At 34.5% G+C, this 16,913-nt stretch overlaps 1 long non-coding RNA gene across 8 annotated transcripts; it reads left to right on the top strand.

Moving 5' to 3' along the window:
• Positions 1-1,904: 1,904 nt before the first annotated feature.
• On the top strand, positions 1,905-16,679 carry LOC120106047 (uncharacterized). Of its 8 annotated transcripts, none has more exons than XR_016398485.1 (6): positions 1,905-2,372; positions 5,224-5,308; positions 9,355-9,753; positions 13,249-15,500; positions 15,594-16,015; positions 16,346-16,679. It is a non-coding gene; the product is annotated as an uncharacterized LOC120106047 (long non-coding RNA). The 8 variants fall into 8 exon arrangements; XR_015973531.2 differs by having other exon boundaries at positions 5,215-5,308; XR_015973533.2 differs by lacking the exon at positions 5,224-5,308.
• The last annotated feature ends 234 nt before the right edge of the window (positions 16,680-16,913 follow it).

Raw genomic sequence — 16,913 nt, 5'->3', positions numbered from 1 at the left:
CAAAATTAGGATCAAGTATATGATTGCATGTGATTCATGAATTTGATTAAAGAGCATTCTTCATGAATATTTGATGGTGTATGAGTTATGAAATTATGATTATGTTAGACTGCATGAAAAATGATATTTGAGATATGTTTATGCATTTTAAATTATATGATGCCATTTATCATTTTCCAACCTATTTATGATGATTATGATTTATAAAAAAAAAAGAATATGATTTATGAACTCTCAGATAGCTATGACCACCTTTAGAAATAGAGGCCAGTCGACACCATGGAGCTAGCATCCAAAGAATAACAGGCCCTTTGCCAACAGGTTAAAGTTGGTAACGAATAACAGAATTAGTCGACTAAGATTAACAGGCCCTGTTACGGAATTATAGTGACCATAGCAGCACATTCGTCTAGGAGTATATTTTATAAAGTATGGATAAATGGCAATATTTCAATATGACTTGCATTATCATGATTATGAACTTTCATGGATGGAACATGCATTGCTTTATTATCTGATTTGCGTATATCATCTATAAAATGTTTTATTTTGCTACAACTGATGGCTTTTTAATCACTGCATTGGCATAATTGTACTTGATCCAATAAGATAGTACTTGGTTACTTACTGAGCTGTGTAGCTCATATCTTTTCATCTATTTTTTTCTACAGATGAATAAAACTACTAGGAGCAGGGAGCTTGGTGTTATTCAGGGTTGGGGTAACTGAAAATATTATGTAATAATTAAATTTTAGAAGCTCTGTACTGTTCCAACTTCACGAACAATGTTATGACATTAGTAAATGAAACTATTTATTTTCATTATGAAATTTTAAGTGGCTTCATGTTATTGTGTGCATAAGATTGAAATAGCACGGCCGTGTCATGATTCGAATTTGGGGCGTAACAATATCGATTTGCATTGGTTGAATAAACAAGACCAATGAGCATCTCACCATGTTTTTGAAGGTATCTATAAAGGTAGCAGTTGGGTCGTGTTCAAAATTCATTAACTCAAACCCAATCTATTTATTGAATGGTATAAATTTTTATATCTAAATCCAACCTATTTATTAAATAAGTAATCCAACTCTACCCATATAATTCATTTATTAGAGAGGTCAATCAGGTTACATGGGTTAAATAGGTTTAAACATGTTTTCAATAGATTAAATGAATTTGAACAGATTAAATAGATTATGCGGGACGAGTTAAGCAACTTAAAAATAGGTTAAGTAAATTTTAAATAGATTAAACAGATTTTAAACAGATTAAATATGGCAAGTCATAAACCGATTCTTATTAAACGGGTTAAAATAGATTCAATGAGTCAAAAGTTTAAATTTGAATCTAATTTATTTAATAAATAAGTTTAGACAAGTTAACATGTTTATGATCTAAATTCGTTTATGTCAAATCCAAATTTTCTTAAAGTACATTCGTTCGTGGGTTGGATCGACAAAACCGATTATAAATTGCTACCTTTAAACATCTACGTACAAAGTCCCATGTGTAATGAAAACTCCTATAGCAACACAACCTATTTACCTACAGCTAAGTAGGCGGGGAAATATATGTATTTTTTTACCAAAAACTGATTTTGCATTTTCTACCCTTTCTTTTTGTTTTTACAAATTTGATCCAATTTTATTTACTTGGTCATTTTTGCAAAAGTTGTATTAATTTAAGAAATTTAAGAAGTGCTGAACTATAAAAACAAAAATAGAATAGATTTAAAATGCAACTTTTTCATTAAAAAAAGCTATGTCCAGGGCCCCAGGCTCTTCAATTTCAGACCCTAACAAATACCTGGTCTAAAATTGGAACCAACCCAACCAGCTAATCCATTGAGTCTCGCAAATATTTGCATGTCTAACACGCTGAAAGTAGGAATTTCTTAAACAACTGCTTCCTTTCACTAAGGTGAAAGAGGGGTTCTCAAACGGCGAGACCTTATCTCTTATCCGGTATTGAATACCCTTCCTTAGAGATGGCATTCAATACCTGAACTCCTCTTCCATTTATGGAACGTTTCTCCCCCAACCCCCTCGGTTCGACGACGGAGAAAGAGCATTAGTTGTAGTTTTCACCCCATCTTAACTACCAAGGGATGAAATCTTTCTCTGAGCAGGGAGGCGTCGCCCGAGAAACTAGCACCCTGCTTGACTGCTAAGGAGGAGAGCTTGGTATTTCACTCTTTTTCGAAGAGGAGTCAGAATGAATCATATTTGGTTCTATAAGTTGGACCAAACTCCATTGGGGTGACGCAACCTACACTTGCACCTAGTTGGCACGCCCCCTCCCCACCCGGCCTCCTCTCCTTTTTCACTCCGGGGAGCAGTTCGATTCGAGAGCTCCTCACCACAGCGAAGGTACGCCTATCCCTCGTCGCCAAACATTCACTAAGTTGGTCTATGGGTTCTTCGTACTTAGCATTTGGTTTGGGTTTCTATTTATTACAGGATTCATGTTGGTTTAAATCATGAAAATCTATTATAAAGTTCCGGTTGTAGCTGGATTCACCCATAGGCCAATGCTTACGAGAATTATAGTTTCTCTTCTATGATTTCAAGCATTTATGGAATTCTCTCCTAGATGAATCAAGTGTGTTCATGTGCGATTCATTTCGCTCCGTAATTTGACGAAGAAGGTGACGAACTTTTGTCGTGAAAGAACCTAGCAGCATTTATTAGTCTCTTAAATTAGACAGTATTTATTAGTTAACTGCAAATCTTTCTCAATCAAAGTATGTAATCAAGATCTCATCCTTGATTTACACAAAGCACTTGAGTTTTCTGATGATTTCTATGCCCAAAGCAGAGGATGCTTCTCTCATGTCTCTTATCTCATATCGAGAGCTTAGCCATATTTAATATTTTGTTGTCATCTCTAAATTATTTCCTACTAGAAGAAAAGAATGTTGTAAGATGATTTCCATTGTTTGTAATATACATGATGATTTAACCTATTTACCATAAATCCTAACTTTACAATGTTAAATAACATTGATGTTTTAAACCGCATAAGGAATTCTTAAATCTATATAGTATGGTTTATTGAATTGTGTCAAACCAGCCAGTTCGGGATATACTAAACTCGATCTATCGGATACCGGCATGATTCATTCGTTCTATTCAGAACATAAGCTTTATCGCACCTATGGAGGGAGAGGGAGAAGGAGAGAGAGGAAGAGATAGAGAGAGGGGAAGTTTAGAATAGGGGATTCTTTGTTTCGTTTCTAAACAAGGGACCCTTATATATTTTTTCCGATTCCAAATTGGAATAGGCAAAAATAAATAGGCCCAAGTTTTTTGCTGATTAAGTCAAATTGAAGTTGGCAAATCATTTGCTAACTTCAATTTGAAATTGGCAAAAAAAAAAATAGCTCTGTTGGTACATCTCAGAATGGCATGGTATGGACTTATACAATACTGTGCCGGATGCCAACCAGGATGGACCCCGGTACCTATTTGGTGAACCTTGCTATATATTTCATATTTTTTTGTACTTTCATAAAACCCTTGACTTGTCCCATATAGATTGGTTCATTTCATTTAACCTTAAGAAGAGCAGTTTTTACTTCATTTCTTTAAAATATAAAATATGAAAAGCCAAAATTAGTTAATAGATGCCTTTATGTATTTTGCTGTTGGAGAGTAAGTGCTTGCAACTCTATACCCTGTTGTTGAGTGAAACCATTAGTGAATCACCAGATCAAATTCCACCCTTAATACCCATTTGCAGCCTATGGTTCTTCTACTTTTTGGCAAATCACTCAATTCCCCATACTTGGTTTTCCTTAGAGGGTTCAATTTCTTCATTCATCAAAATCATCTAAATTGGTTGAATCTTCTAATTCTTTCTGCAGATGAACATAATAATGATACATATGGTGGAGATTCTCCTGGTCTTTTTTTTTATATGAAATAATTGATTTAGATTGTTAATTTTTATCTTTCAATTCAGATGAATTTATTTCCGCTATTACTTCTAGAGGGTCTTTCATGACTAGCTGATCATTCTAATGAGGATCTTCCGGGAATATTGAATCTCTGCTTTCTGTCTAGCCCTCTTGCTCATCATAAAAGCCCATACTGTTTTGAACCTTACTACATATTCTAGGGAGATGTTTTTTACACTTAGGCCTAGCTAATTTCTAAGTGGTTTGATAAAACATATAGGCAAATGTCCTCATTTTCTCAAGTTACTTAAGTCGGCCTTCTTTCTTGTCTATAATTTATAAGGAGCTAAATAATAGATTTGGTAGGGATCCTATTTAAGGTGTAAGTTGCTGGATGTAATGCTGCAACCTAGAAAATTTAAAGGAAGCTAGCATTGCTAAAGTTCATCCAGTCATGCCTAAAAGAGTCCTCTTGCACCTCTAGATGTTGTGTTGTATAATCAAAATTGTTTTGTGTACCTTTTCTTTTATCTTGCAAATTTGTTCAAATTTTATAAAATCAAATTCACCGCCTATAGTAGTTTTAAGAACTTCATTGCTTTCCTGGTCAGTCTTTTACTGTTTCATATTCCTTAAATAATAATAAATATTTCGATTCTTTACTAATTCAGTCCATATAATCAGAAGTGGAAGATCATCAATAAATGTAAGAAATATTACATATTTCTCTGTTTTCACATGAAGAGGTTCACAAATATCGGATTGAACAAGATCTAGCTAATCATTTACTCTAAGCCCTTAAGGAAAAGGAGGTCTGATCATTTTTCTCAATAACAATGTTCATGTGTTTTAAAATTCAGCTTTCTATATAATCTATATGATATTGAACCTTTACAAGGCAACATTTTTTATTTATCCTACCAGTTTTCCAAGCCTAATACCCCACTCTAAGAACCAAAAATCCTAGCAGAATCAGTGTAAGCATAAAAGACACATAGCTATAATGATTAACCAAAACAAGCAGGAAAAAAAATCGCAACCACTGTCAAGTTGACCCCAAGCATAATGACAACCATCTTTTCATTGGATTCTTTTCCTGATCGAAAAATATACATCAAAACCCTTTCAAAAAAGGCAAGTATGGAAGTAATAGTTTTCTTCATGTTAGGCATAGAATATAATTAGTTAAAACAATTTTTTATGTCCTCAAAAAAAAAAAAAGACAATTTGCATAGCATGTTTTTGCACCCAATTCATTTAAATGGGTGCCTTTTCCTAGATAAATCTTTTCACCAGTTCTGAACTTCTTTTAGTTTTTGAAGAGATCTTTGGAACAAGAGATATGGTGATTTGACCCTGAATCAATCCACCATCTTCTAATTTCCTTGTCTAAAGAAAGGCACTAAGGTATGACATAAACAAGTTCCTGTATAAATTATGATTTATTCTTTTCTCGCTCATTGCTTCATCTTCATTTTGATTATTGATCAAATTGCTTTCAAAATGTTTGGATTGTGATAAATAAAATAATATACCTTTAGTTGATCTGGTTTACTTTTCTGAAAGTGCTGCCTTTTATCCTAATCTAAATTGCCCCTGATTTTTTTTCATTGTCCTGTTGCTTTGGGTTTCTTGAACAACAAAGGAGCCCCAAAGATTCTGCAATCCCTATTACCAAGTTTTGAAAAATTTACTGTGTTTGCTCCCTTATCTGCCCCACTTTCTGAGCTTTGGGTGCATGCTCAAGTGATGTTTTTTACAATTTATTAACTAAACTTATCTGCTGGTACCTGATTCATGACCAAATATTCATGTTTGCCTAACTCAAATATTTTTCCATAATTTATAGCCATATTTTATGGTAACTAATGAATTCAACCACCTCATTTTGGTTCAAAATTGTGTCATTAAATAGGCATTCTAGCTGTAGAAGAGTGAATGGGCTCTTATGCAGGATGCTTCATAAAAGTCAAGAAGATATTCCTTGCCAACTGTTTATAAGAGCCAAAAGAATCTTTCATGCGAATCTACATTAGTTGAAATGTCACTTCATGGGATATAAAAGGTATTTGAATAATAAATCAAAAAAGACCAGTAACTTTGTGCATAAATTGTAAGAGAAAAATCTGAGACTTTGAATGTTATATATAATTAATCTGAGTTATTTCTGGAATTAACATGCTGTTGAAATATGGTGGCCTGGAGATTGATGAAGTAGCTGAGTATTTTTCCATGTATTTGTATTTTGATGACCTTTTTTATAGAATTGTTTATTAAAAATACTAGCTAACTATATTAGGAGGACTATGCAGTGAACTGGAAAATGATGATTGAGACAAGGAACATACTTCAAGAATAGGATACTCCCAAGAATTCTGATCTAGATCTCACTCATGGAGCAGTTGGAAAATTTGGTGGTTCATTATTGTGCTTAGGTTTAGTGTTTACGCACATCAAGAAAGAAGTTTGAAAATAAAAGCATTGAGTGCATATACATTGGCCATTATTGCTATGTCAAAGTGTAAATGCTCTATTATTTCACTCCCAAGGAAGTAGTTCTTGGTAGGCTCATGAATTATGATGCAAAAATGCGGGATTGGAGAAACAAGAAAGTCAAAGGCATGGCATGAGCCGCTATTTTCAGGAGAACATGTTTTAATCCTCCATTAGTCCCACTCTAGTTACCTTCCTTGCTGAGTCACCCTCTACCTTTTTTCACACATAAATTTGAAGAGATTACCTACTTCTATCTCAATTGCCTAAATAGTTAATGAATTTGTGATTCAGAGTGATCTAATTATATATATATGTATATATATGATTCATATATGTCCTCTGATTATTGTGTTTCAGTCAGGTTTAATCAAGCCACCTAAGATGCAAACTGCATGATGGCTATAAATGTAATCATGTAAAGATCAAATGGTTGAGAACAATAAGAGGAGTGACACAAAGGGTAGGCTAAACTGTCTAAGGAACAAAAAGCTTCTGGTGTAAAGTGGGCATGATACATGAAATGAAAGAAGAACCAAGCTACTCATTGGGATAATTACTGGAAATTAACTAAAACTCTCTCTACCAAAAGGTTTTGGAAAGCTATGCATAAGAGGATCATTATAGATGGTTGAGGAAATCAATTAAATGTGCAATAACAACTACAACAGATACATGGTTGCTAATAATGATGCAAGTCATGCACTTTTTGATTGTGCATGTGCCAAGCAGTCTGGAACTTTACAATCTGAGGATTGATTCTGCCAAAAGATCCTTTTGAGGATTACTATTCTTCATATTCATGTTACAATATCAGCAATATCAAGCTTTGATGTGCTCTAATTGATGCCAGTTTATAGAGGACTGGGAAGGGTAGGAACAAAAGGAAAGTTGAGTGACTTTGGGAAGGTCTGGCAATGTTGCTTTATGGTATATTGCCAATATCATTGATATCTCAGTCATAATTACAAGTGAGATGTCATAGTTGTCAGGTATGATGGTCAGAGCATGAATCTAAATAATTGGAATGTCCTCAATATTGATGTAGCCTTCAATATTAAAAATAAACACTGAAAGATATTCTGCTTCAGAAAACCTTTCCCCTGAGGAAGCTGAGGAAAACACACTATGTGTGCTTAGAGTTCCTGAATCAACATGATTATTCTTGTTGTCTGGCTAAGCCTGCTAACAACCATTTAGAGGGATGTCCAAAGCCTGACTCTAGGTTGTTTCATGGATATCAACCATGCAGAATAGAGTGTAATGTGGCTGGGTACTTTTGCATGTATTGGCTGCATCTGTTGACATCAATGATAACGAGATTATGAGTTGCCTTGGCTTATTGTAGATAAAAAGAGACAGATGTTAAATTTTAAGGAAGATAATTTTGTTTGCTTGATTTATATGTCCACTTTTAGCTGACCCCCCTCCTCCCTCCTTAAAAAAAAAAAAGAGGATCCATTCATGAGCTAGCGATCAAGGATTGTACTTTTCATCTTCTTCCGTTATAAGATTTTCATTTATGAGATTGTTGCTTGCATTGGTGGATTGGAATTGATAAATCCTAAATTAGATACAAATAAATATTTGCTTTTCTCAAGGACTTTCTTACGAAGTCTTTGTGGAATAATCTTCAAATTGTGCATAGTAATCTTATGAACTCAAGGATTAAGGTGTCACATATCATGCCAGATAGGGGCCATAATGATATATGTATCTGTACTTGTTGATCCTTGTGATGCACCACAGCACAACATTTCTAAAATATGCACTAAGATATTTGTTTTGCCTTTTCCCCTAATATAGACTTGTTTTCTAGTGTGAAGTTGATGTGTGGCACTCAAAACATTATATCTAACTCACCTTAAATAAATTTTGTATACCATACCATACTACAAACTTATGTTTGTTGCAATAAGCATATGTTGAATATTTTACTATTTTGCCAAATAAAACTTCAACATATCAACTAACATCAACATCCATGTTTATCAAATTAAAAAAAATGATATTATTTTATAATATCATGTTTGTGGTATTGTATTGTAAGTAAGGATGGCAATAGGTGGGTTAGGTTGGGTTCAAGTAGGGTTCAGCTCATTTATCAAGGTTTTGTAGGCATGTTCCAAACCCAACCCGCCATGCTAGCGGGACTCAGGGATGCTTGACCCAACTTCAACCCACAGGCAACCTTGCTAACCCACATTCGACTTGTTGACCTTTTAATTGGCCTAGGTCCATGAATATCCCTTCTACTTCTTCATTCTTAGCTTCGTCATTCTTCTTGCACATGCCACACATTGATACTTGCTTCCTCCCTCTTTGCTGCTAGCTGTGACCAGCTGCTGATGTGCCCTTCTCCTCCTCATTCTCATCCCAGTCATCTGATCATCGATCACCTTCTTCTCTTCTATGGACTTGGGCTCATCCAAAGGTCACAAGATAGCATGGTGAGGCAGAGGGTGTGATGCAGACTAAATTTACAACATGTTCAACAACATGAAATTTTCTAATTCGAAGTTCCTAATTGCAAGTTTTTTAAATTGGAATTTTTAGATTTTCTAATTTGTTTGGAGTAAGGTATGTTGTCTCGGTACTAGGCTCCGTACCGGTGCCACCCTGTTATTGCATCGGTACATTTGGTATGGAGGCTAGTTCGGCATATTGAGTGTCCATACGTTTTTATACTGCGTACCGGTACTGAACTGGTACGATATAGTGCACTCCATACCATCCAATTCAGTACGATATGACATATCTTGGTTTGGAGTTCAATAATGGCCCATCAAGATTGTGTTATAAGATCTTTAAGTCCCTAATTTCAGGAGGTCTACAAGGAGACAGATTAGGTAAATGAAGGGGTTGGATATCGTTCATATTATTATAGTATGAGTAATGATGCTTCAGTACTTGTGTGTGTTAGGAGTCAATAATTGGCTTGTTTGTTTCTATCTTTGTAGAGAGTTCAAAAGGAGTCAAATTCAGTAACTTGTGGGTCAAGATTGTGTGAATCTTCATTGGCCAATAGGATATATATGGTGGAGGGGAAGCATTGACTGGAGCGGAGGAACAGAGTTCGGCTAGAGGTGATATTCAGAAAGAGGAGCATCCATTGGATGGGAGGGACTGGTCTTCAGTGGCAAATGCTTCTGAAACAAGATAGCCTTTGGCCTCCTCTAGCTGGCTGATTCTTGGTAGCCAATATCTAACCCAATGCCCAACCTTGCTCAATGTCCGGAGCTGGTTCTATCCCCTAGGGAAGCAAGGAAATTAAAGAGGGTTAAGCAAAAGGCAGTGTATGCTGATTTTTCTTGTGAAAGGAATTGAAGGTTTTGGGACTTGGGCTACATCAAAATTTGGTACCAAACTAAAGAATCCTATTATGTTTTTCCTTTATTTTGTTGGATCTTCTTTCTACTCCCTCCATTGTTACTTCTTTTGTTATCATGTTATTAAACAACTCTTTCGACATCGATATTCTTCATCAACATGTCAAATATAAGAAGGAAATCTTTGGACATCTAGACACTAAATTGACATCTATCGATAATGATGCGACATCAATACGTGCTCCATTGCAAGCAATTGCAGCAGCTTAGGCATTTGAAAAGCTCTCTAAAGCTAAACTACAGATTGAGAGTCATAAGATGAAGAAGCTAAAGAATCATTGTATGAAGAGCCGAGAATCGAAGCTTTTCCATATGAAGGGCATATGATAAAAATCCATCATGCAAGGATTCTGAAATTGCAGATTATCAATCAGGAACCCAGCAGTTGAGGATCCATATAATATCTTGATTAAAGAAGATAAAAATTATGAAGATTCACATGAGGAAAGCACATCCTCAAATCATGTCATTGCCATGAAGTCAGTTATTGCTGCCAATCATTATCCCGAGAATTCACTCAAGCTGGATTTGAATAATCTTGTTGTTTGCTTCATTGTGATCAATCAAATGGTGCATGACTATAGAAGGAGAGGTAATGCATCAGCTATCAAATTTTTTAATCATGAGGGAGTCTGGCGTTGGTCTTAAACAATAAATATTGAATATCCAATGGTAGAGTATTAGGATAGAAGTCGTCAAGAAGACCTCAGGGACCAAATCCACCTAGTGGAAGGGAATGATGGGGAGTATATTGCAACACATTCAATAACCTGAAATAATGCTGATTTAAAGTCCCTTAATTGCAGGCCTTGGATTGGAATCATTAGGGTTTTTGAAAAAATTGTTCAGAGGCCAATGACAGCCAATCAAGGTTGTAGTATATGATCTTTAAATCCCTAATTTTAGGTCTAAAAGGAGTCAAGTTAAGTAAGTGAAGGGATCATTTACAGTTCACATCACTGTAGATGAATAGTAATGCTACAACGCTCATGGTTTGTTTGGACTCAATAAATGGCTTGTTTGGAAATTTTACAAGGGATTTGTTTCTGTCTTCGTTGAGAGTCCCATGAGGACTCAAATTCAGTAACTTGTGGGTCAAATTTGTGAATCTGTATAAAAAATGGTCAAGCAAAAGGCAATGTATGTTGCGTTTTTTTTTTGTGTGTGTGTGTGTGGAAGGAATTGAAGGTTTGAGGCTGCCCTTCAAGACAATCTGAATATCATATTGTACCATTTTGGAACATAACACACACCAATAAAGAAATATATGTAACATCAAGACAAAATGACCGCTATAGAACACACAATGAGAACATTTTTCTTTTTCGTTATCGGATTTCTGCAATTTTAATTGCTTCAGAATGGAAACTAGATTTGTTTTGAGACTCAATTTGATGTAAGATCATTCTATACAAAAGACATGTCTTGATAGTAAGCATTTTGCTAGACTATAAAAACAATTAAAACTAGCGTTATTAGATGAAACAAAAAATAGCGCAGAAAAGAATCTAATTAAAGGTCGAAAATATAAAAATTTAATTTTATTAAACAATTAATACAGAACAGATTGAGACCCACAGCACATGAAGATACTTCTGCTCATCTTTTTATTGAATGTCCAAGAGGGGAGATAGAGACTATTTCCTTGTAGCAGATGGTTAATAACAAGAGGAGGTGTGGGCATACCATGCAGTGTTAATTAACAAAAGAAGCTTATGCATCATAGTTTACTTATTTATGTATCACCATAATTGCGACACCTAGCAAGGATAGAGATAAAAGTTGGTTGGGGGGGGGGGGGGTGTTGCATTATAATTGTGGGCACATGATTGACATATGTTGGCAATAGAGGGTTTGACGTTGCTTGCGTTGGTAGCTTATAAGTGTAGGTACTATGGTGGTGTTGATTATTTGCTACTTGGAATTAGAAACCACATTTATAGCATTGAAGGTCCCTAAAATATTGACAGATGTCCATCACCATGCGGACAAACCTGAAATCCTATTCTACGCTCTGTAATTTTATATTCGTCATTTCAAAATCCATCCTTAAGGTAGATCAAAGCTCAGTACTTCGGGATGGTTCAGCTTGGCTTTTTACCTTCTTTTATGTATCTGCTTGTGTTGCCACACTGATATGCAACAAAACAAGATAATGCTCTAGAGTACATTATGCATCCTTCTATCGTGTTGCTGATTTTTCATCCATACTACGTGAGTGCGATTTTCTTCTGTCTTTTCTTTCTTTTTTTGCTTCACGAATTGACAGAGTACTAACATTTTTTGCATTGTTAAATGGACATTATGTAAATGAGTTCCATTGGTACCAATGCCTAAGAACCATTTCGGTTTTATCCTAAGAGTGGTTCAAACTTCATCCCTGTTCAGAAACTAATTAAATAACTTGTTTGCCTCAGGGACCAGATTGGTTTTTGACAAACCAATGTTGATCAAAGAAGGTTTATTACTCTTATAGCTTGGCAATAGCTATTGCAAATTTTCAAGGGATTGTATTCATGATGATGCAAGCAGATTGGTGCCTATTCACTTGATTTAGATAAACATGGCAAGAAAGAATAACAGTTCTAAAGTAATTTGCAAAACCAAAGTTTAGTGTAAGTGTGTCATGAAACTGTAAACTTGCATGGCATTTTTTGTAAGCACAGTTAAATCTAAGGATGATAGAAGTGACTATTTAGTTATTTCAGAATTTAAAACTAGTCAAACTTTTTTAGTCCATGCCTAGGGGCATACAAAGGTCAAGTTCATGCTAGATCCAAGCAAAATCCACATCCAAATCTGATAAGATAATCAAGTCAGATTCAGTTTTTGTTTCTCCTCATGTCTTCGATTTTAGTTCTGATATATAATTGCAGATTTAATAATTTTATAATAACTTTAGAATATATGGTTTTTCCAACAATTTTTTATCCTAACCTTGTATAGATGAAATATCAATAAGTGCAACATCATTTCTTTTATTGTGATTTTTAATAGGTTAATCAAATTAATGATAAGCCTTTTATACAAATTATCAATTATAATTAACTGTAAATTAATAATATATATCTAAAGCCAAAATATGATGCATATATATATATATATATATATATATATATATGTATGTATGTATAGATTGACATGCAGAATCTGAGTATCATGTGTATATTTTGATGTGTGAAATTTCTATGAATAGATAATAGATATCTACATATTTGTGCGTGTAATTATTATCAGATAATTTATTGGTTTATTGGTTCAGATGTTCATTGCATCCCACTTCTATTGGATTGTTGGAATGTTTAGACAGTGCAGCTTATCAAATATTGAGCATCATTTATTAGCTCCATCCATGTCTAAATATGAGCTTCTTTTTATTATGTAATTTCTTGTTGCATGATAGTTGGCTAAGAGTCATGGTATGGCGAGAGTTTATTTTATATTTATGTTTGTTATGTTTTGCAGGTAGGGTTGCAGGAGTGTTTCTCTGATTTCTCTATCTTGTTCCACCACAATCATCTCAACAAAAAATCCCAATATATTTGCAGATAAATCAATTTAAATTTTAGACTTTATTAACATCTCCTCAAGTACTATGGATGATTAATGGCTTCAAGGCATCTAATACGTTAACTTCTGCATCTAGTTCAGTATCCATTCTTTGCATAATCGAAAGGTTTGAATCTCTTTCCATTTCAGCTGGGCTAAATAAGTTTGGGTGTCAGCAATTAAGCTAGTTTTAGTTTGAATATTGGTCCTAAAAAATTAGTAAAAGGTAAAAATTAAAATCATATAAATAAAAGGGAGACAAGCATATCAGTATCATTTTTACATTGTATAGTATGAAACCATTGGGTACATCATATAGAGTTTCAATGTTTGACAACTGTTAGAATCTACTAAAAGAACTGTTAAAGAATAACTCAGAATTTAAAGAAAAATAATGAGGGCAAAAGGAACAGTTAGAAAAATAGATTAGGTACCTGGTGACCCAATGCATATCTGCTTTCAAATCAAGTCAAAAGACACATATTAAAAGTTTAATCTTGTCATAATGCTTTCTGGAGTCTCAATATATCACCCAGGACTAAGTTTAGCTCAAAATTAAGTCCTGTTAACTTTGTTAATTACGGTCTGAACTGACTGAAGGACAGAAATTGATTAGTCCCAGCCAGTATTGGTGGTAGTTGCCAAAACTGCCTAAATTCAAGCGGTATGTGTCAGTTTCTTACAAAATGTTTTAAAAGATAAATAACTCAAAACTTCAGAGGTACAAGAGTAAAGCATGACACTATATGGCCTTTTCTCTGGTGGTCTCTATGATTATATTTGTTTTTAATATAAATAAATAACAAGGTCATTAAGGAAATGAGTTCAATTCTATTCCTAGTGTATTTTATGAGATATATTTTGTGAACAAGGTGATTGCTAATTGGATACATATGATATTTTTTACAGCCCATGCTAAATTTATTGCAGACAAACCCCTTATGGTATGCAGTAGTTGGAATGTTCTTTTGTGCTATTTGAAGATTCATCGGCAACTACAAGTTTGAGAGAAATGCACAATCTGTATTTAAAACTCTTAATTCTAGCACCAAAAGATTATCGAGTATTTCTTTTGAAGTCCATTTACTTCTATTTTTCTATCTGAACATGATTTTATTTCTTATGTTAGATTGCTTGTTAACCCAATCACTAATTTAACGTGTTATCTAATGAATAGCCAATAAATTTAAAACTACAGTGGCTAGTAATTAGGAACGTTTAACTACTGAGATCCTTTCAAACTTGTGCAGTCTTCTCGATAGTGAAGTTAGACATTTGTGGGTTTTCACAACTGGTTTTGGTGTCATATAATTTTTCGTTTGTCTTTTCATGCTAATAAATTTATTTGTTTTCAAGGAAAAAAGAATGTTATGATTTTTGTTTTATACTACAAAAGAATATTAGTTTCTTGTTCAATACATTACAGAAATAAATATTAACTTTATAAAACATGAAAGGAAGGTTGATAAATTTACATCTCATCTGCTTTGGACAGCTTGAGCTATAACATGTAATATATGTTCCGTCAGTTTACTAAGCATATTGTTCTGTTCCCTTTTTTTTATTCTTTTCTAAGTATTTATTATAGTTTCGTTATTGGCAATTTAGAAGTACTTAATTTGATGCCAAACAAAGTGATATGCAAATGCATCATCACTTTTGTAACATCAAATATTTTGCCAGTAAGTGGCAGCTTATTTGCTGAAGAAAGACAAAAAAGATCTTGTCTTTTCTGAAGCATTCATTTTGCACAAAAATAAAATTAAAAAAAAACAAAGAAAACAGGGTGCCTCTTCCAATCTTACTGTGTGTATCATAGTTCACTTTTATTAGCTTGAGGACTTCCGATATTTCTTGCACCAAATAATGTTCAGTTTGTACATGCAAAAACATTGTTTTACTACATTCAGTGGTGCACATGATATCAGGTTGATCGGACACTTATCATCCACATCCAATTCATTAAACTGGTATTGGAACATTCAAGCTTACAATTAACTCATAATAGGAGAAATTGTAGGGATCAAGGTTCTCAATCTCAATATCGGACCACGTATGGGCACCATCTTGATACAGTATTGATACACCCAATATGGGGGGTCAGTTCAACGTACTGATACTTAGTATGCCTCTCATACCATGTACTGGTTTGGTGCTACTATGGTACGGTACGTCCAGTATGGATCAATATAGTCCACTGTATTTCATTTTTTTTTTTTGTTTTTCTGCTTGAAGAAACAGTGCCTTTGGCTTTGGTACAGTAGGAGGTATGGAATCTCAAGAAACTAGCAATGATATACAATAAAGGCCGAGCATCACCATTAAGGAGCAAGGGTAGCTGCACAGGAATATCATCACCAGCCCAGAGAATCAGAGGATCGTCACTTACAGCAACTAGTCTGCAGCTGATTGGCTTCACCATAAATGTGGGAGTCTCGAAAGCAATTAAAGGTTGAAGCCAAGTGCAGCAGATCATGAAGGAGAGGATGGATCTATCTGGAGTCTTTTGTACACTAGTGGAATCACCCTCAATCCATATATCACGCCCTATATGAGAACCTACTCTTCAATTGTAAGAAATCCAAAATAAAATACAGGTGGTTGGGGATCAGGTCTTATGTTTGAATCGAGATTGGACAAAATATGTTTGACAAAGTCCAGACCTACTCTGCTTAGTCTGGAGGTCATCAGATGAACTTTCACTTTCATTTAATTTATTATGATTGGTGACTTTATCATCTATTGTCTTTTTGTGGACTAATTCTGTCGGAGCACTATGAACACCAGGTGCAACATGAATTAGCAAAAAAATGTCAGTTAATACACATGCATTTGTAGATTCCAGCTCCAGCTCTTCTTTTTTTATCGTTTACCATGATGATCACTGAGTCCTTGCTGACACTGATATTTATGTGTTGAAATATTTTGTATTGAATGTTCTGAAACTAACATCTTTAATTCCAAGAGCCACATCTAGGAGGAAGTCTCACCACTGTTCCACTTTCTATGGCAGGTGATATGCTGCAAGTGTAAAGAAAGAGCATCTGCCATCCAGATCAACATTGAATAGAAAATCTTGACTGAATCGTAGACAACCCATCTCTGATTAGGCACTACGCAGATGAAGTGATCTCCAGAATAGCTAGAAGGCCTTTTTGTTGGCATACTATTTTTTTAATTATTATGGTTTGTAAAACTGCAGATAGCAGCAGTGACAAGAAGATCTGGTCATGCATAAACCTTGATCAGCAATTGCAGATAAATTGGTGGAGTTAATGGATACTTATTGTATTGTCAATTTGCAATGAGTTGCTACCAAGAATCCTATCGATGCATTATTCTTTCTATATGAATCAAAAATGTAATACATATGCTGCCTGCAGATATTTATGGTTATTGATTTCAGTATCTGTAATTAAGGATGTTTCGTGAAGCAGAAGTTGGAGTTGTTGGTGAAGGTTCTCTATATTCATGTATCATTGCTTGTTCAGTCTTGGAATTCAAGATAGATGAATGCAAGCGAAAGATAACAGAATGGTTGGTATATAGCAATATTGGCATTAGGGCTGTCAACGGGCCGA

The sequence above is a fragment of the Phoenix dactylifera genome, chromosome 15, assembly GCF_051530095.1.
Source record: "Phoenix dactylifera cultivar Ajwa chromosome 15, Ajwa_hap1_PhDact_Kaust_v1.1, whole genome shotgun sequence".
Classification (NCBI taxonomy): Eukaryota; Viridiplantae; Streptophyta; class Magnoliopsida; order Arecales; family Arecaceae; genus Phoenix; species Phoenix dactylifera.
This window is presented reverse-complemented; position numbering and strand designations above follow the sequence as displayed.